We start from the raw sequence: 22,075 nt of genomic DNA on the forward strand, positions 1-22,075 counted from the left end.
CTTTAAAAGTGCTTTTGTCTAAGGGCAGTTCACTCAAAACTCAGTTTCTCAAGGATTGAGTGCACAGGCCTTCAATTTCCTCCTTCTTCTTAAGAGCCCCTGTCTGAGGGATAAGAGAAGCATAGCACAGCACTCTGCTCTGTCATATTTGTTGTTTGCTATTGGCTAGAGATAACTTCTATCCAGGCTTCCTCTAAACTGTTTAGGGTCAAATTGTCAAATCCGGGATCAAACTGTAGGTGTTTCACTGCATTTTAAGAACTATTTAAATTATACTATTACTCTTGTTAGTTTGGCATTGGCTTGTAGTATATTGCAACATGCTTTGTTTATTTTCAGTTTGACTACAATAATTTGGAAACAAAAGTTTAAGAATCTAAAATTTGTTTTCTAGTGGGATATATTTTTTGAAGAGCGATGGTGGTGTCTAGGATATGTTACCTTTTTCGCTGGTTTTCATATTGTTATGATCAATGACCATATCGTTATCAACCAATATTTACTCCCTTTCTGGTGCATACATAGCCTGATATTAGACACAGGATGGGAAGAAGTAGCTAGATTTAATGTGGATGCAAACTCAAACGCCCGTGGGGACCTGGGAGATAATCTAACTGAGCAGAATGAAAGGAAAACAATAAAGTACCGTTATAAATGGAACCTGAGAATTTGCCTCAGTGTCCTGAGACAGTAGGGAGTGGTATTGAACTGGAACCTTCTCAATGAGACACGCTCCACTCAGCTCCAGCTGATTATAGCCATGTGGGAATTTGGGCCCACTGCTGCTGTCAAATCTTGATTTTTTCAAGAGAAACCTTAAATGCCTCCCTTTAAAACAATAACAACATGAAGTTTGTTATTGAAATTTCCAATTTCAAAACCAGTCCAATTAGAAACTAACAAACCCACACTCTATTGGTATCACATGGGCCAAACAGAATGCTTCTAAGAGCTATTTTTGGTGTGAACCTGTGGACCTTAGCCTTCCACTGTAGTCAGGGGAAATAGAACACACCATTTATATAAAAAGGATATGAAACAATACTGAATACTGAATACGTGCATTCATTCTTTACTCATGCGTACAAATAGTATTTATTGAGAACCTTCTACATGCCCGTGTGAGTTCCTAAGGTTCCAAAAATGAACAAACATGTTTTCTATTGTCAAGCAGCCTCTGGTCTGAGAGAAGAAATAAATAATTAGATCGGTCATTAAACAAATCTAATAGCAATAGAGGCCATTTGTATAGTAGAATTTCAGAGATAGAGGCTTTGCTGGCATTTTTCTTAAGGCCACAGGAAATAATTGTGAAATAATTAGCCTCTTTTGTTATTGTATAAATATGTCCCATCTTACTTTAACCAAATTCCGAGAAGCAAAAACAAGTGTAAAATTACCTCACAATTGACTTCTAAAGGAAGTACTGTTGTGGAAGTGTGAGATTGCCTGAGGATCTCTTATTAACTACTAGTTTCAACACCCTTTTAAAACATATCTTTAATTACACTAAGTAAGCAGAGTTATTTCTTCTAAATGGGTAAACTATCAGCTAGCTAGCTATTTATCTACACACACACACACATATTTATCCACATAGTATTTTATTCCTTTTGCCACTAAAGACAAGCTTAGCTTAGCTGCAAGTTAAATAAGAGTGACAGCCGCTTGTTTTTCCACCTGTAGACTCTGATGCAGCCACAAAGAAGGCACGTAAGTGAATAAACTGTCTTCAACTCTAGAACTCTTTGGTTGTGATAAAAATGGAAACTATATGCTCTGGGAATTCTGAAAGGATTACTATTCAAACTATTTACTCTTAAATATGCTTTATCCATCAACAGAGGCAGTAAAGGTCCTAATGCTCCATTTCTGTGAATATCCTTATAAGCATTCCCTCTGGTATACAACATTTTGTAGACGTGGAGGAAGGAGTGTTTGATTCCTATGTATTTTTAAAACTTCCCTTCAGGCAGTTTCCTTCAAAGTTATAATATTGTGAGAAAAAAGGAGGAAGTTAAGCACTGCTCTTTGGAAGTTATTTTGTCTTTCTGGGTGGAGGAACAATGTATTCATTTGTGATAAAAATCTAGATATGAATGACGTCATGAAGTATCGGTTAAACTACTGAGATGGGAAGCGCCAAAGACCTCTTGGTGGCTTTGCTAAATAAAACAGCCACCTTCAAACATAAAATCAATTAATTGTTGAACAGCTTCTGTCAAAAGCAAACCCTTCAGTATCCAGTATCGTATAGCGGGTGTTATTGACAATATAGAAGAGACAGGAATTTCTTATAACTGTGGTTGGCTTTAAGGAATACAATTTTTAGCATGTCTTTCATCCTTGTAGTAATATGGTAATGATTAAATTCACCTGCAAAAGCTCAGGGTGTCTGTTTCACGGGAACATTCAAGTGTCTTGTGTACAGACTTGTTCAAGTGGGAGTTGGTGAATGCAAGAACAGTGAATGCCAGCTTATCTCACATGGCCAAGGAATGGTATGTTCTACTTAACTGAATATTCTTGTTGTTGGAGAGCTCTCGTACATACCATACATTTCAGTTTTCATAGAGTACATTTTTGTTGGCATTAAAACTGCACTCACATGGCTTATAGCTTGCTTTGATGGAGTTGTGGAAGTTATTCTCCTTTATCCCCTGTGCTGTGGTTCTATCTTCAGGTACTTTTCCAGCTTTGGCCAGAATTCACTCATGGACTTCTGTTGAAGGTCTTATATTATGGAACCATCCTAGCTCCCAGAAAGACCCAGAATTTGTTCTTTGCCTCAGTCAAACAACCCTATCCATCAAGCATCCATTCTGTCAGGGCAGTTCTGGGTGACTGGCTAGTTCCTTGTTGGACCAATTTGAGCTAGTGTTTTGGTTGATAATCGTGTAGTCTGTTGACCTTCCCGGAATAATATTTGATTTAAAGTGTGTGATTTTGCCCCTTAAGACTTGACTAGAATAAGTAATTTGGAATCATACAATTACCCAACCTTTTGTAACGCAGAGACCTGATACATCATCCCTAGCCTAAGTTCTTTATTTCTATAAAGACAATGGTTGCATTTACTCAGTGCCTACTTTTATTCTGGGCACTCTACTAAGTGCTTTATACAAGTTGTCTCCCTTCCTCACTAAAAACACACAAATACTGCTGTACACCTGAAACTAACACAACCCTGTAAATCAGCGATACTTCAATTTAAAGAAAATAATTAAAAATTTTAAAAATAAAAAATAAAATGGCATTGATAACAATAAAAAAACATACAAATAAAACAAAACAAATAAACAACACTAAGATGGGTTCAGTGGAAGCTTTGTAAATTATCATCCTCTAACAGAGTTGAGAGAATGAGCATGCCTCTTATTCCCTGTGTGAAACGTCTGTACCATTATCGCTGCATGTTGCTCTTGGACTAGTTGACTACTCTTTAGAAAGGGTGGGTACTCACTCCCACCAATAGAAATGTGCAATTATTTGGAGTCAGTTTGCTTTCAAACCTGTTTATGACAATTGAAATTGAGTACTTTGATTTAACATTACATGAACAAAAAGAGAGTTATTGTTTCTACTAAAATAGAGTCTAAAGCTCTACAAAATTTTGATAAAACCAGTCGCTTTAAAAAATTTTGTCAAAGTAAGTGTGGGTAAGACACCTGTAGAAGATTAGGGGAAATCAAAAGAACCTAGGAGAATTTTCTACTCAGATTGCTTTATTATACATTATATGCTTGTTCAACTTTAGGGAGACTAGATATCATAATACATTATGAGTGAATCACTTTTTGATTCCCACTTTAACTTTGTCCATTAACAAACAAAATTATTGTCACACATTTTAGGAGGGGTTTTAATGCTTTATTTTTTTTCCCCATTGTTGGGATAAGTTGATATTAAAGCTCAGTGAGGCTGTGCTTAACACTTCATACCTAATAAGTGAAAGAATCACAACTCTTCTATAAAACCCATATTTGATTTACCACTCTCTTCTGTTTTTCCATTTCCTTTCAACAGTGTAACCATTAGGTTTTTGTCGCCTGATAGATTTTTGTCAGTAGATTTTTTTCTAATGGCCAATTAGAAAAGCTGTGGCTTAAAACCTGATGCCCAGGCCAGTGCATTTCCCACTCGTTCCCTCTAATCCAAATAGGAGAGAACTGTGGAAATTTGGGCTCTCATAATGGGGAGTGTGAGTAATTGTTTTGGGGGCAGGAACCAGCTCACCCTCCCTAGAAAAGAGAGAACTTCTGCCCTGCTTCCTTCTCACCTGCACTGGGTCTGATCCCTGCATCTCCAGATCATTGTATGGTAATCAGTTTATTCAGTCACACAACAAGCATTTACTGAGCTATTATGTGCCAGACACTGTGACAGGCACATGGAAACCAGCAGAGAGTGAAACAGAAACCAACTTCCTGTCCTCACGGAGCTTATGTCCTGGTGGGGTAGAGAGAAAACAAACAAATTTAATGTTGGTGATAAATGGTATGAAAAATTATACAGCAGGCTGTGGGCAGCAGTAATAAAAAAAAAAATGTTCGATATGGAAGACTTTCCCACCCCTAAATTAAAGAGGCATGATGGAAGTAAAATCCACTTGGTAAGTGTGTGTCGGGGGAGGCGAATCCAGTGAAGTAGTTTAATTCCTACTCAATAGCTATTAAATGACTTAATCTTTACTTTTTATAAAAGGAGAGTGTCTTAGGAGTGCGTTTTTCATTTCCTAGGGCTGTTGTAACAAAGTCCCACAAACTGCATGGCTTAGAACAGCAGAGTTTGATTGTCTCAGAGTCCTGGAGGCCAGACGTCTGAAATCAGAATGTCAGCAGGGCTGCGCTCCCTCTCGTAGAGGAATCCTTTCTTGCCTGGTCCTTGCTTCTGGCGGTTTGCTGGCAGGCTTTGGTGTTCCTTGGCTTGTAGATGCCTCACTCCAATCCCTGGTCTTCACGTGACATTCTCCCTGTGCGCCTGTCCCTGTCTGCGTCTAATTTTCTCCTTTTTATAAGGACAGCAGTCATATTGGATTAGGACTGACCCAAATGGCCCCATTCTAACTTCATCTGTAAAGACCCCGTCTCCAAATAAGCTCACATTCTGAGGTATTGGGGATTAGGACTTCAACATATCAAGTTTTGAAACAGTGTGTTACAGACCTGGCATTTCTCTAGTGAGACAGATGTGCCTGCAGATAACTATGTAATTAGGCAGAAACAATTAAGTACTAATGGTTCTTTGGTGCTAAAAAGGACCACTTCTCTCCTTACATAATGGGGAAAGTCCATGCGAACCACAGGGATTCAGACTTAGTAAAATGCACTTAAAGTGGGTGGATAAAATGACTGAAGTCAGCTTGTTTATTATTTATTTATTTATTTTATAAACTGTGCTCACTGTCACCTAGTTAAGGTAACTATATCATAGCTTAGTTTAAAAGTGTTCAGGCACTTTACATCACAATTGGATGGATCTTCTTTCCCCTTCATTTTGCCTTTTCTGTTTGGTGGAGGAGTTGGAAAGCTTAAAAGTCTGACCATGCCAGAAAACATAGCACTTATGTGTAATTGGCTGTCTCCACTCAGGGAAACAGGAGACCCTGTGGGATTCAGCAGGGTGGACTTTGAGGAAACAATGACCTTATATGAGGCAGCTGGATCCTTGCTGCAAGGGCTGGATGCACAGCTCCAGCATAAGAGGAGGTGCTTTGTGTCCTGGTCCATTCATTATGGATGCTGATCTGGACCACTAGGGACAGCCCAGGTCAGGCTTATCTTGGGTCTCCAGACACTCTACCAAGATCACAAGTTTAATAAAACTATGCCCTCTAATTTGATCCTTCCCTGAAGAAGCTTACAACATATAGGATTCTCTGCAAAAATCTGTCATCATGACATTATATAAGATTTATACAACCCTGCTAAGGATTGCTGTGGGATTTCGGAAGTTCCTCAGGTGCTTTCTGGCCCTGCTGATCAATTTTTCACACTAATGATGGGACAGGAGAAGGGAAACCATCATCACCCCAGGTGTGTGCCTTCTCACACTTGTTGTTCTGGACTCGGATGAGAGAGGTCTGATTATGGGAATTATTCATAATTACTCTGAATTTCTATAGAGAACACTTTTTGTCCTTCTTAGCAAAACTGTAGCATGAGACTAAATATCCCTCTTGGGTTTTTATTATTATCAAGTCACAGTTTTTTTCTTGATTTTAGGAAACTTAAACATCTTGAAATGGAAGATAAACTAAACTCCCTCCCACTTAAAAAAATTTTTTTTCTACATTTTTTTTTTCCACCCTTTGAGCCACAGGGATCTCTCCCCACTCTCATTACTTTTTTTTACACTGAATAAAGTGTTTCAGCTTAGTTATGGGTTGTTTCCTGAAACTTTATCTTGTGACTTCCGACCAAATTTCAATTTAGAAGCAAGTGTTTTTATTCTTTCTTCTTTTCCCAATATATATAACGTGTCTAGTTCTAGTGTTATTGGCAAGATTATGTTTCCTCTGTTTTTTTAACCTCAGCTTCTAAAAAACAGCTCACATGATGCTTTTGCTCTAAGATTGGAGAGTTCAAACATTTATAAATCCCAAACCAACATGTTCCTCGACAGAAATTCACCACACTGTCGAAGGGCATGTCATAATGATAGCCAGAAATGGCAGGGGCAAAAGTAAAAAGAAGAAGAAAAAATGTTTTTGAAGTGTGAACTTGGTAAGACTTACAAGACTAAATAAATAGCATTACCCATCTTCCCTACTTTAAGTAGAACCTTATTTTAGAAAATCAGCATCAACCTAAGAGCGTAGGGCACCACGCCACCGTTTAGATAGTTACACATTATTTCAAGACCTTACTTAAAACGTCAGCTAAGCCACTTTTATGTCTTCTGCTGGAGTAGAAGCACACAGCAGGAGAAAGCACCTAAGTAGTTTTGCATTATTCTTTACTTGAAAAATAAATTATAGTCTCAAGTTGTTACAGCACTAATCGGTGCTCCTAAAACAAATGCACAGGGTAGGTCATTTAATTTTATGGTTATAGGTAAATGCAACCAGATGACAACAAATGACTTAAATAGCGATTAGCATTAAGTCTACTCATGTCTACCCTAGATTGGGGGACAGAACATTCCTTCTATTTATTCTTTGTTTGGGTATTTCTTAAAACCACGTTTATTCCTATTAGTCCATGGAATATCCATTAATTTACTTCTATATGCCCATTGCTTTTTTATTTTTAGCCTAACAACACAAAGAAAACAAAAATGTAAGTAATAAAATAATAATAACAATTACGCTACAAAGTGAATTAGCCTACAGTGCTTTTTTTTTTTTTTTTTTTAATAGGCATCAGTGAATCTGTTGCTGTATCTGCCAAAGTCTTGCTTCTATCAGGAGCTCCCAGAAAAGTTTCACCTAACAGCATGATGTGTTGAAATGCCTATTTTAGATTTCTTTCTCTCATGGGTTTCCTCTAAAGTCACTGAGTGAACCTGGCTTCAGTGTACTTATTTTGGAGTGACATCCTTAAGCTGTGCTAAGGACCACAGCTACCACGTATAAAGCTAGAAAGAAGCAATGCCGTTTGATGCTAGTGACAGCTAATTCCTCATGAGGGTGGGCAGAGTGGTGTGTGTGGCTTGTTCAAAGACCTCCTGACTCCTCTGCCCCCTTTGAGTTGACACCATTTTCTGATCTGAGACAGTGTGTCACTTGGGGTCAGTGGTTTTGCCATTCAGTGAAGTCCTGCAGTGCATTTCCTAGGTGATGGGAGGAAGGAAGGGAGAGATAAAGAGAGGGAGAAGGAGGAAGAGGTGGAAGAAATGAGAGAGACAGAGCGCACACGCATCTTTTTTACGAATTGTTGACTATGCCTTTTTAATTAGTATTTTAGAGCCTTAATAACTTTCCCATATCAATAGATAAAAATTTCCTATATTATCCAATCTGTGTGTATTGTGTGCTTATACCTGGAAGGCACAGTGTCGGGCAGTGAACACAGGACTCTGTTTCCCCAACTTCTTCTTGCCATTTTCCTTGGCCACCATCTTATCAAAGCACTTGGGGAAAGGTGTGGCTGTAATCTTTAGGGAGGGTGCAGACATTTTTACTCATTGAGTCAGTACTTGAGACTTAGTCCTTCATAGAAGAAACTCTCTTTGTGTTAACATCACATGGAATTCTCCTTGGAAGTCCACCTCTCACCATCGTCAGCCATGTAGTCTGTGTTGAATTGACCATCCTCAGCGGCAGGGGAAGACCTGATGTGTTTGAGTGTGTTATCATCACTTCCCATCCCCTTGGACATGCTGTTGGGCGGCGTCTGGGTCATGTGTTCTTAACAAGGGAACCTCAGGGCTTTCCATGGCCTTGCCAGGCTGTGGTCTCTACCTCTGGTTATGAAGGAAGAAACATAGAGCTACCTGCTGGTGGCAGTCATATGATGACCCAAAGGACACCAACAATAGCATAAAGCAGATAAAGTATAAGGCAGAGAGAAGAGATGTAGAAATAGGGTCTTTTGGCAATCCTACCCATCCTACCTCTGTATATTTCAGTTATGTGACTAGTAAATTCCTTTTATTATTTGTCATTCTGAGTTGGGTTTTTCTTACTTGCTACCCAAATGAACCCCACAGATCCACAATGACTTGATTAAATTTCAAAATATTTTGTCATTAATTTTTAATTGGAAGGTGGGAACTAGAAAGGAAAACATCCACTATGGCAAACTGTCTTGAACAGTGAAAGTTTGACACTAATAATAATAATAATAATAAAAAGATAAGACCACTGAAGTCTTTTGTTGAATCAGCCAGACTTCTTTTCTCTGAAGAACAGTGGTCTACACCTCGGCTGTTTGTTTTAATTTAAAGTGTGTCTGTGAGTAAATGAACATCCAAGCCCCGAGCTACAGTAAACAGCTCATTCAAGCAAATTACCGAGAACAAATAAAACACCTCTGATAGAATTTTGGGGGCCAAGCATGAAAATAATAGGGTGCTTGGGAAGCCACAGAACAGCCAGTAGTTCTAATAGCATTGGGAGCTGGTAGAGAGGAGCCAACCTTTTTAATTTCATGCAGCCAGTGCTGAAGTCTCTTTACCCCATTGATTTTTCTTTTCCCTTCTGAATAGGAAAGCAGAGTTAGCTCTGTCATATTGAAGCAGTTGGTAGTGGGCCCTGCCAGGCGTGGAGAAGATAAAAGCCACCACCTGCCTTGCCTCCGCTCCCCCAGCCCCACTGCCCGGTCTCCAGTTGTCTGCACAGCTGCCGCAGCCGGTCATTGTTCCCTTCCGCAGCCGCCGTGGGAGCTCAGCCGCCCCAGCCTCAGCAGCACAATTGCAGTTTGAATGAAGCTCCTGGGTGGGTTTCCTCTGCACCTTGGCCATGACCTCTGGCAAGGCTGTTGCCTGTGAGTCCCAGCAGACACGGTTTCCATGCCTGCCATATACTTGGGCCTGGGAGGAGCACACACCCAGTACTGCAGAGAGGGAGAAGCATTGGAGAAAAGACAAAAGAGGAACAAAGTATTTATGATCATACTGAGGGGGCAGGAGTTGCTTTTTTGGCTTCTCGGTGTCCATTCACCCTACTCTTGGAAGGGAGCCCCCTTTCCTACTGGGAATATATCCCCTGGGCCTGGCCAAGGGGAGCGTAGCATCCTTCCTGCAACTGTGTTTGGGTCAGAAGTAGGCACGTGACTTAACTCAGGTCCAGAAGAGGCCTTGAGATTCAGTCCACAGTCCTAGTTTTGAGAAATGGAGGAGTTGGTGCTCTATTCCCTGCCAGATTCTAAACCTAGAGTATATGGAGGCTTGAGGGTGCTGGCATCTCTGTCTGTATATCATGGCTACAATAATACTGCATAACAAATCATAGCCAAACCTAGTAGATTAAACCAACAGGCATTTACTTCTTAATCATGGGCCAGTGGGTTGGCTGTGCCTTGGCTGGGCTATATAAGACTGGACTCCGCGCTCTAGATTACAGGTTAGGTTCAAATCCGCTAGTACTGGGTTTCATTATCCTTGGACTAAAAGCTACTGAATGACAATCTGGTGAAGGATAGATGCTCAGAAGGGAAGCCTAGCCTTGCAGGCACTTTTTCAGCCTTTGCTGGTATAATGTCCAGCGGTATGTCATTAGCCAGAACAAGTTGCATCGCTAAGCCTAAAGTCAAGGGAGGAGAAAGTACACTCCAAACACCACAAAACCAAGGCAAGGGCACAGATGTATTATTCCTTTAGAGGATGGAGTGAAGAAATCGAGAGTAGTCATCCAGTCTCCCTGACCACCTTACTAGCACGCGGAATATGACAGCAGTCGTTGCACATAGTGGGAGGCAGGAGCTGAGGGACAGAGAGAAATGGAGGCCTCGTGACATAGTTTGAGCTCCGAATCCATCTGTATCCCGACAGACTTGACTCTTGGACCATTTACTCACGTGATTCCTTTAGGTTTAAGACAGCTCCGATTGGTTTTCTGTCACTTGCAAGCAAAAGAGACCTAACTTTTACAACCTTTATAGATACTATCTTAGTATTTCCAGTAATCCAGCAGTGTCAATATTGCTATCTTATTTCACAGATTAGGAAACTGAGCTGGGGAGATTTCAGCTGAATTGTTCTGATCCAACAATGTGGATCAGTGGCTCTTACTGAGCCAAAGGGAGTCAGAGCAGGAATTTCATCCCAGGTCAGTCTCGCTCCAAAATCGGTCTTCTGTCCACAGAAGAAGTAAAACACTAAAGCAAATAGATACATTTATGTATCTATCTATCTATTTATAGATACATTTATACATACATTTATGCAATGTTCAGGGAGAGAGTTAGCACAACAGGCTGGTTAGAAAGGAGAATTCTTAGAGAGGAATGATTGGAGATAAGATGAAAAGGGCAGTTTGGGGCCGATAGGTCCTGCTTCATCCACGTGGTGGGTGCTGCGATGAGCACCCCCTTTAGGAATAAAGGACGAGTTCCCCTGCTGCCGCACGGGAGCCGGCAGACAGTCTGCAGCTGTCAGCCCCCTTCTGGAAGTGCCTCAGCCGAAGAGAGCCGCCTTGCCCAGAGTCATGGCTCCTTCCTGGGGTGGCCCATATCTAATGACTGATTGAAGTAGGGGCGTAAAGACCTGACCTTTTCACCTCAACTCAGGACAGCTCTGAAAGGTCAACCCATCTTCAGAGCTCCCGAGACATCCCCTGAGGCTGCACTGCAGCTGTCTCTACCAGGTCTTGCTTCCACCCCTTCCCTTCTACAGATGTAGATCCCCAGAACCCTCCCTAATAGAGCTCCCTCATGCCAGTCTCCTTTTGGCTGGGGGAGCAACTTACAACCGCAAGCTAAGTATCAAGTGTGTGTATTTTTTCCTAGAGGTGGATATGAGTGATTGAAGGGAAGAACCAGTTACTGAGCAGAGGGACGATAGTGACCTACAGGTGACGCGACCTGTCACGTTCCTCCTGACTCTAGCTCTGAAGCTGAGCACAGGTGGAAACTCAGACTACAACCCTGTCCTTTTCGGCCACACAGCATTCAGTGTGCAGCTTGACTATGCAAAAATTGACCAATTGTTTTGATTTTATGCAGGCACAATCCGAATGTCATAGTTTTCTTATGAACATCAACTACTTTTTGATGGTGCTTGACATTAAAACCATCATCTAGTCTTTGTTTTCCTTCTGGTTGTCTGATGTGAGGCATCTTTTAAAGAAAGTTTACAATAGTTACCTTTATAATGGCATACCTCTTACCAAGTTTAAAATTAAAATGTTATCACAAGTGGCATTTCCCACTCCATTTCAAATGCAGAGCACTGAAAGAATTCTCAGGAAATTAATATTGCCTTTAAAGCCTTGCTTTTATAAGGCTGAGAAGGAAATTGCAGCACACTAGCATTTATCCGTATATCAAGATTTTTTTATAGTTTATAAAATATTTGCCAACATTTTCCCCATGTGAATTCTATTATAAACAGTGATTAAAAACACACATCGTGTGCACTATATGTTGGAGATGCTTTTACTAACTTGAAGTCAGAGTAAATGCTCACCAGGGCTCAAATTTAATAGCAGGTTGAAAGGATGCCCTTAGAATCATGGCAGTGGCCTTGTAGTCAACCTGTGGTTTGCATGCTGCTTTCTTACTATCTGTCTAAAATAATAATTAAACTCTAAACAGGCAATCCTCCAATTAAACAATTATGAGAGTAAGTATGTGTGTAAAAATTAAGTATACATTCCATATTGCTCCTGTAGGATCATTTTATGTAAATCTAAGCTATATTAATACCTGTTATATAATCCATTGCAAATTTACCAACCCAAAATTCTAAGGTAAGGCATAATTTCATATTTTTGATAAAGTATATAAAGTGTACATAGCCCCAGAACTTCTCTGATGAGATTCTACTTTATACAAATCCAATACTCATTGTGCTCTATTGTAATAATTTTGTGTAATTCTTTTTCAGTTTAAGAGAAAAACCAATTCCTATTCATTTCTAAGTCCCAGTATATAGTACCATATGGCATGTTGAGATGCTCCTTGAATCTTTTTAGAATAAGGACGTCCCACAAATCTCTGTGCAATTTTAAGCTTTAATAATTTCAGAAATATAAATACTACAAACTTTATATATTATATGAATGTGTAATTATGCAAACTTCTTTTATATTAATTTAGTTTTTGAATTTTAATATCAATTTTTTTCTTTTTCTTTCTTTTATTTGTTTCACTCAACATTTGGCTTCTTCAGAGGAACTGAAGCCAAAAATTTAAATTTTGAGTTCATTATTCAGGAGTCACAAAACTATATAAATGTAAAGAAAATTTATCAAATTGAACTTTCAAATTATATTTTTACAAGTTTGTACCTTATACTTTTGAGGTTATTGTTGCTTAATACTGCACTAAGACTTTTTGGTATCCCAAAGTCTAGTTGTTAATTGTCTTTCTCTATTTTTTATTTTCTAACTTTTTTGTTTGTTTGTTTTTAGTAGAGCACATATTAGACACTCTTCCCAATGATTAAAAGCATGTAAACTGTGATCTCTTTGCTGGTTTACGTTCCATACACTCTAATTGTGAAAGTCATTGTATTTAGTGACAAATTTAACCCTCAATACTTGGAAGAAAGTAGGGTGGGTTAAGACTGCCAAAGGGACATGACACAATTGTTTTTTGCTATGTAGCCTCAAGGTTTTGAAACAAAGATCCAGAAACTGATGTGCATGAAAACAGGTCAGCCCTCATTGAACTAGTTCTGCACTATTGATAAAATTCTTGTTAGGAGTATGGCAGGAAGTAAAATAAAATGCTTGTAGGAAACCGTGTGCATTAGCAGCAAGATGGTTATTTGAGCATATAGCTCTCCTTTTGGGTGTCCTTGAATAGGCCAATATTGGGTTGAAGGGAGCCAAGATCAGAAACCAGACACAAAGGGCTCTAAGCATAAGGTTTGGAAAATGGAAGCTCCTTGGAATCATATTCTTCTTGGCAGAAACAAACTTTGACTCAGTCTTTTCATTTTTCCGCTCGAAGTACATTGAATTCTCTGCCTCGTCCAAGGTGTGGATCTTTCTGTAGAAACCTCAGAGATGAAGTCTTTTCTTTACCTTCCCAAGGATTAAAGGAAGGTCATAGACTCTTGTTCCTGGAGAACAAGGACAGTTCATTTCCTGGGTCTTAAAAAAAAAAAAAATCTTTCTACTTGAATACTTCCTGTGGATATCTAGAGTATTATAGCAGTCATGAAAATAAAATCACATGTTATTAATAGCCCTGAAAATTGGAAATCTGATACTGCCTTGAACCAACTAACTGTTGTCAGAATGAGAATGCACTTTATTTACAAATAAATGTTTGTGGAATACTCATTTTCTGGGCTCTGTTCTGTTAGGTCATTACCCACCCCCGAATTCCAGTTGTCATGAGGCCCACAAGCTTAACTAGTAATTGACTCCTGTAGCAATAGGAGTGGATAGAAGGAAAGAATGGAGGGAAGGAGGGCTGGGGAGTGCCATTTCTCAGTCTGGATTATCTTTCAGAGTCCTTTCTTCATTACTGCAAGTGTTCTGGGCTTCAGACTAGCTTTCCTTTCCTTTTCTGAGCTGCTACAATCCATCCCTCACTGGGTTTGCTCTCCTATAAGTCAGGAGTCACCATGGGACTATCTTTCCAGTTCTTTCTGCCTCTGAACAACAGACAGGCACACACACATACACATGTGCACGTACTTTCATGGATGGAAGGAAGGCAACATTTAATGTCTGTTAGGATGTAAGGCGTTACAACTACACAAAGTTATGAGTTTCTAGTATGTGTGATAAGAACCTTATATCATTCAGTCATTGAAACAAGTCCTTTTACCAAATAAAAAACCAAAACAAAAAAAAAGCAAATTGCAAACTTTGAAATGCAAAGAGGATAAGGAATTTTCCAGAGTCAAAAACCTGGCAAGGGGACAGGTTTGTCTGACTTCAAAGCCCTTTCCCACTACACCCTGCTGACCACCATGGGAAACAAAGAGATGGTAAACAAAAATAAATGGGGACTTCCCTAGTTACCAAAGCCTGGAAAGTTCAGATGGTACCACTTACTGTCCCTCTTTCCAGATTCTCTTTCTTGGTCAGCAGACAGCTTTCCTTTTTTAATATCTGGGGGTGGGCTTTTTTAAAACTCTTTTCATTCCTTAGTACCCGAGATCATATTAACTGTGTCTTCGAAAATGTAAAGATACACTTAGATGAGGGAAATTTATTTAAAAGAAATAAATGAGAGAGAGAGAGGAAGAAAAAAATTAATTTGATCGTTCTAGACATTTGAATGTTCTTGAACAGGATCAGCAGACTTTTTCTGTAAACGTTCAGAGAATAAATATTTTAGGTTTTGCGGGCCAAGATGCAAACTTGAAGACATTATATTGGTATTTATATAGCAAGAGAGAAAAACACATTTTCACAAAATTTTTATTGATGAAATTCAAAATGTAATAATTGAATATAATTTTTTTTAATGTTAATTACAAAATAAGAAGAAAGTTCATTCTCTAATGAGAAGGATGGGATTATTTGGGGACAAGTAACATTTTACATAATTGTAGTTCAAAGTTAGTGTTTTCTTAATCATCAACCTGATTGCAAATATTCATTGATAAAAAACATTTAGGAATGGCTCATAGGCCATACAGAAACAGATGGCAAGCTAGATTTGACCTGCAAGCTGTAGTTTGCTGACCCCTGCTCTAGAATCACATATGGATATTTACATCTTATGGAATCTAGGAGAAATTCACTACTGTGTTCTCTGAATGCCCCAAGTCCTCACCTGAAAGGTCATCTTAAGGAAGGACTTACCAAAATTTCATCTGGGTACATAAGGCAAAGGAGTATAGATAAGTAGTTTGAGCTCTAAAAGAGAAGAGAGTTTGGAAGTTAGGTCCCAGTGACTACAACTCTGAAATTTCTTTAAGATCCATTTGAAAAATTCATATAAAATTTCAAAATCATTCCATATTATGATCATATTTCTTTTTGGCATCCCATGTGTTAAATAAAATCAGAGTCAAAAGAAATTGCACCATTTTTATCCTGTATCCCTGTAGTTGAGTAACCTAGTTTGGAAAGCCTGGCATTGCCTCATTTCCCACACACTTGATCTCTGTATTAGTCAAGGTAATTATTGCTAGCTGCTATAACAAACAATTCCAAAATCTCAGTTTTTCACAGAAGAAAAAGTTTATTTCTTGCTCACTTCACAGCACTGTGTAGGTTGGGAGGCTCCTCTGGGGCAGCCCTCCTTCTGGGAGTGAGTCAGGTGTCCAGGTTCCTTCCACCATGTAGCTGCATCTTGGAATCCTTTACTTTTAACTATGTGGAGAAAGAGGATGAGATTGAGTGTAAGATTTTTGAGGAGAAATTTAGAGGCCAGATCTAGGTGGCCCATCCCTGGACTGAATTTTGTCCAGAATTCAGTCACATTGTCCCAATCTCACTGCAAGGAAGGTTTAGAATTGTAGTCTAGCTAAATGTCTAGGGATAAAATATCATTATATTGCTACTTCCCCTCTCAAACCAAATAAACCTGTACATTTGGCTTTTTCTAGGCTCTATTGACTTTGAGGCTCTGCTATCTCTATAGTGAGACTCACCAGCACAGTACTGGACCCATATATATGTCAACTGACAGTTTCTCACATCCCCCACTTAATATCTCCATTAGAGGATAAGCATCTAGAACAAATCCACTGCTATCCAAAATATGGAAAGAACTCTGACAACTCAACAGTGAGAAAACAAACAACCCAATTAAAAAGTGGGCAAAGATCTGAACAGATACTTCACCAAAGAAGATACGCAGATGGCAAACAAGCATATGAAAAGATGCTTGAGCATTGTATGTCATTAGGGAGTCACAAATTAAAACAACAGTGGGATACCATTACATACCTATGAAAATGACTAAAATCTGAAACACTGACAACACCAAATGCTGGCAAGGATGTGGAGCAACAGAAACTCTCATTCATTGCTGCGGGCAATGCAAAATTGCACAGCCACTTCGGAAGACAGTTTGCAGCTGTTTTTTACAAAGCTAAACATCATATTACCATGCAATCCTGCAGTCACATTCCTAAGTATTTACATAAATTAGTTGAAAACTCACGTCCATACAAAACCTACACACAAATGTTTATTGCAGCTTTATTCATAATTAACAATTGGAGGCAATGTCTTTCAATAGGTGAATAGATAAGCAAACTGTGGTATATCCATGCAATGGAAGCTTATTCAGCAATAAAAGAAACGAGCTACCAATTCATGAGACGACGTGGAGGAACCTTAATTGCATATTGCTGAGTGAAACAGTCCACTCTGAAAATGCTATCTAGTGCATGATTTCAACTGCCTGACATTCTAGAAAAGGAAAAATTACAGAGAGAGAAATAAAGATCAGGGTTTGCCAGGGATTAGGCAGGGGAGAGGTTAGATAGGTGGGGTACAGGACAGTTTTAGGGCAACACATTATTCTGTATGATACTCCCCAGGTGGATATGTGCATTTGGTAAAACTCGTAAAACTATACAACACAAAGAGTGGACCCTAATGTAAACTATGGACTTTAGTTTAATAGTAACATGTCAACATCGGTTCTTTAATTGTAACAAATGTACTACACTAATACAAGATGTTAATAATAAGAGAAACTAGGCCAGGGAATGCAGTGGGAAGAGGGAGTATGAGAACTCTGTTTACTTTCTGCTCAATTTTTCTGTGACCCAAAAACTGCTCTAAAAAATAAAGTCTAGTACGGCCAAGATTTTATAATAACTATAAATGGAGTATGACCTTTAAAAATTGTGAATCACTATATTGTACACCTGTAACTTATATAATTGTATAGCAACTATACTTTACAAAAAAGTCTATTAATTAAAGAAAAAAATATAAAGGTCCCCAAATCTGCTACTTTATATGAAACCAAGCAAAGTTATCAGGAATAACTATTGCATTATATGATCCATCCTAAATTATTCCAATAGCGTTTTTGTGGTGTTTATCACTGAAGAATTATGTTGAATATGGACAGCCTTAGTAATTATGAGACCATTATTAATATGTGGTGCTATATACAACCCTGGTTTTATCTCTGTGTTACAAAAACATGACAAACATTTTAGCTAATCAACCTATAATTGCAGGGTTCCTACTAATGTAGGCAACTGCACATTAAATATCAATTCACAGTCTGAAGTATTCAGGATCTAACAGCAGAAAAAAGCTCCATTTCCAGGCTTTCTTTTCATTGTTTCCAATATTTTTTGACGTTTTTATTGTTGGTAGACTATTATCTTGTATCATTAAAGTTGGACGGGACTTATTTTATGGAATTTTACTTTAGAGAGGATATTTGAAGCAGAATATTCTATACACTTTATGAATATGTTTTGTATTCATATGATAGTCTCATTCACACTTGATCTTTAAATCAGACATCCACAGCACAGTTTCAGAGCATTCTTTTTTTTTTTTTTTTTTAATTATGGCTGTGTTGGGTCTTCGTTTCTGTGCGAGGGCTTTCTCTAGTTGTGGCAAGCGGGGGCCACTCTTCATCGCGGTGCGCGGGCCTCTCACTATCGCGGCCTCTCTTGTTGCGGAGCACAGGCTCCAGATGCGCCCACTCAGTAATTGTGGCTCACGGACCTAGTTACTCCGCGGCATGTGGGATCTTCCCAGACCAGGGCTCGAACCCGTGTTCCCTGCATTGGCAGGCAGACTCTCAACCACTGTGCCACCAGGGAAGCCCCAGTTTCAGAGCATTCTTGCAGACACTGGTGATACCTTCTAAAAAAGATAAGGCAGCTCGGTTGTCCACAATGACAAGAAAGCAGCAATTAATTGGTCACTTTTATGAGGTCCCTGGAGGATGTGTACTGACTACATGCCCAGGTCTGGCTTTTGTGCCCTCATGTATCTTCAGGACTTAGGATACTGTCATTTGCTGAAGGTGGCACAGAGTGTTAAGAAGGTAGCTCTAGAAGGAAAAGCTTTGAGCTGGAATCCCAAGAAATCCTCTGAACCACTGTAATTGGAAATAGAAGTTCATTCAACTTATATTTTCAGTTACAACTTATATTGAGTTCTCAATGGATATTTCCATCTCTGGGAAATTGGCGAAGGCTTACTCAGGGCCATCATTCACAGAGCCCCCCAGGAAGAAAGGCTAGGTTGTAATCCAGCCACCACTCTTGGCTCATGGGTGCGTCTGCCCAGCGAAGGCGTCCTTTCCTCATTACATAAAATCAGTGCAGGACAGCTAGTCGCCCTCCTTGTTCATCCCCTGGAGGAGCACATGTGTGATCACTTCTCACAGTTTTCAAGTGGGATCAAGTGGGGATAATTGTACTACCACCTTCTAAGGGCTATTGTGAGGATGGGCTGATTTAACATATGAATGTTCCATAAGTGTAATTCATTACAATTGGCACATCCTAGAATTGTCACAAAGATTAAAGAAGCATGTAAACTGCCTTACACTGTGCCTGGCACCTTGTAGGCCCTTAGTGGTGGGGACTTTTATTGCAGATAAATTTTAATTAAATTTATATCTCCCACCTATTTTGTCACAGAACTATGTTTAGAAGGACTATGTTTAATACCAAAGAGGTTTGTTGAAATCCACCCTATTCTAGATATTTTAATAATAATAATAACTATTATTAACAGTATATTAATAACTATTAATAATTACAACTAATAATATGTTAATAGTTATTAGTATATTATTAATAGTTACAATTATTAATAATAGTTATTATTATTATTCATCACTTAATCCTTAAAATTTTTCATCGAGGCTACTATTGTATACCCACATTCAAATGAGAAAACTGAGAGGCTTTAATACTGTGAATCTTAACAAGTAGGAGGAAGAGGAGAAAATAAGAAGAAAAAGGGATAGAAGAATAAGGAAAAAATTTTTTTGAATTTTTAATTAATTAATTAACTAATTAACTAATTAATTTTGGCTGCGTTGGGTCTTCGTTGCTGCACGCGGGCTTCCTCTAGTTGCGGCAAGAGGGGCTACTCTTCGTTGCGGTGCTCAGGCTTCTCATTGCGGTGGCTTCTCTTGTTGCAGAGCACGGGCTCTAGGCGTGCAGGCTTCAGTAGTTGTGGCAGACGGGCTCAGTCGTTGTGTCTCGTGGGCTCTAGAGTGCAGGCTCAGTAGTTGTTGCACATGGGTTTAGTTGCTCCATGGCATGTGGGATCTTCCCGGACCAGGGATTGAACCCGTGTCCCCTGAGTTGGCAGGCGGATTCTTAACCACTGCACCACCAGGGAAGTCCCAGAATAAGGAAATTTTGATTTCCTCAAAATGTAAGGATTTCTAACTATTCTCTTATCATAGATTCCCACACCGATCTAACATTATGTTACTGGAGCCATCTTTATTTGGGTCCTAATCAGAATTTTACTTAAGGATAATTGTGTTTCTTTGTAAATGATGGAATAACAATTTTTGCTGTTTTCTCCTCTTCAACGGGCATGATTAGACTTATGGACATACTCAACTCAGGATTCTCTTAATCCATGGCTCATTTGCCTCCATTTTCAATGTCCTTCTGAGTATTTATTTACGTATTTATTTTATTATTATTTTTTAAATATACCCAGGGAACTCTGCCAGTTGCTGCAGGAGCTTTGGAGGTATCGGTAAAAGAAAATGATCTAGCACAGTTGCGTGGAGCCCAGCCAGTATGCGGAAGGTGCCAACATGAGTTCAGAGCCAAGCTCATCAGCTTGCTTTAGCACTCAGTTTGGAAACAGCCTGCCTAGATAGGCTGATATCTAAGTGGAAAGCAGGCTCAGAGTAAAGTGCAGCCTGGAGAGCTAGCGAGAATGTTCTCCCGCAAGCTCATCTTTACATGATAATAACAAAACTTAATTAAAAATCACTGATATTTTCTCTATTTGTTTCCTCGGTAGAAAACTCAAATACCAGACTGTCTGGTTCAAAATTGAACACCTGGCAACCCTAATGATTTGGTTTGCACAGTGATTTATGTTGTTTGGCAGATTCAGAAATGTGGAGACAGCAAGGGTCGGGGTGGAAAGAGCCCAGAAAGATTCAGGAGAAAGCAACCTTTTCTTTCATTTTTATATTTTTAATTGGGTTGAAAAATATTTCACAGGAAAAGGAAATATTTTCACCTCTTATTCCATTTTATTATAGGCCTGTTCATCTCCTTTTCTTATCGTATTTCTACTTCTTGCCTTAAATGCTAATTTCCATACTTTTAACTCTGCCCTTTTATAGTCCCTGATCCCTGTTGTATTTGATTTTGGTGTTCTTGACTTAGGGCTCTGTCCTAACTCCGAAATATAGCCCCTGTGGTTCATTCACTGGGGTCATGTAAGAGCATGTGATCTGGGGCCAGATGACTCTAATTTAATCACAGCCGTGCCACTTCTCGGTTGTGTAGAAAAGAAAACCTGTTTTTGCCTTAATTTACTCAGACGTAAAATGGGTGATGATAATGTCTATTTTTTTTTCAATTTTGTTTTGAGGATAAATAGGTCCATTTTCATTCTTGTGGGTTCCGGTGCAAGTATACACATGGAGGCCTGCATATTCTATCTAAACATTTCAGAATTATAAATTACCCTAACAAGCTGTTGAATAAACTGTATTCTGTCCACCTACCTTGACAAAGATACCTTCAAAATCTAGAGGTCTGGTTTAAATTTAGAATTCTCAGGATCTTTAGAGTTCCTTGTTGGAGGATGGTATCTGGGGAGAGCTGGCCCTCACCGCTCAGCCTCAACGCCTCTTTCCCGAGCCCAGCTCTTTTTCACAGTGCAAGGACCTCCCAGTCCCTGCACCCAAGCTACATCCACAGCTCCATCAAAAGGCAGGCCAGGTACAAGAGGGAGGGTATATATGTATACATATAGCTGATTCATTTCATTGTAAAGCAGAAAGTAACACAACATTGTAAAGCAATTATACGCAAAGAAAAAAGAAAAAAGAGGCAGGCCAGAGCCACTCCTGGGGCCTTGAGGTATACACACTAGGGGTTGGGCTGCCCTTGGAGGGAAGACCTATGGTAGGTATCTGGGAAGGCCCTGGAAGTAGATTCAAAGCTGGTTTCACAGGGAATTCTGGACACCTGAGAACTCAGAGTGTGGTCCTGGGGCTGGATGTGGGCAGATGGAAGTCAGCCTGCAGGCAGATTGGCCCACTGACCAGGATTTGCTGGGAGCCAAGGGGTCTCAGAGAGACTCAAATCCATGTGTCAACCTGAACTATCCAGAGTCACTGTCAGAGCTGCTCACATTTGCTGGATAACTGGTCAATTTTTGGTCGTCTCTCCATCTGGAAGTACACATTTTAAAGGTGTACCTTCAATAGCTACTTTAGAAAACAGTTTGGTGGTCCCTCACAAAGTTAAACATAGAATTGCTTTATGATCAGTTTCACTCCCAGGTATATCCTCCCCAAAGAATCAAAGGCAGGGACTCCAACAGATACTTGTACACCGATGTTCACAGCAGCAT

The 22,075-nt window shown here is 39.4% G+C and overlaps 1 protein-coding gene and 1 long non-coding RNA gene across 10 annotated transcripts in view; one reads left to right on the forward strand and one right to left on the reverse strand.

Annotated features, from left to right (window-relative positions):
• The window catches only part of MACROD2 (mono-ADP ribosylhydrolase 2), a 1,990,905-nt gene that overhangs the window by 951,833 nt on the left and 1,016,997 nt on the right, over positions 1-22,075 (forward strand). The window lies entirely within an intron of this gene.
• LOC309613645 overlaps positions 1-22,075 on the reverse strand; it is a 46,752-nt gene that overhangs the window by 6,704 nt on the left and 17,973 nt on the right. Inside the window, exon 2 of one of the 2 annotated variants that reach the window (XR_014235830.1) lies at positions 1-15,886. This is a non-coding gene — a long non-coding RNA (uncharacterized lncRNA). The other variant, XR_014235831.1, reaches the window with a different exon arrangement.

Source organism: Balaenoptera borealis (assembly GCF_965194805.1).
Source record: "Balaenoptera borealis genome assembly, chromosome: 16".
In the NCBI taxonomy this organism is placed as follows: Eukaryota; Metazoa; Chordata; class Mammalia; order Artiodactyla; family Balaenopteridae; genus Balaenoptera; species Balaenoptera borealis.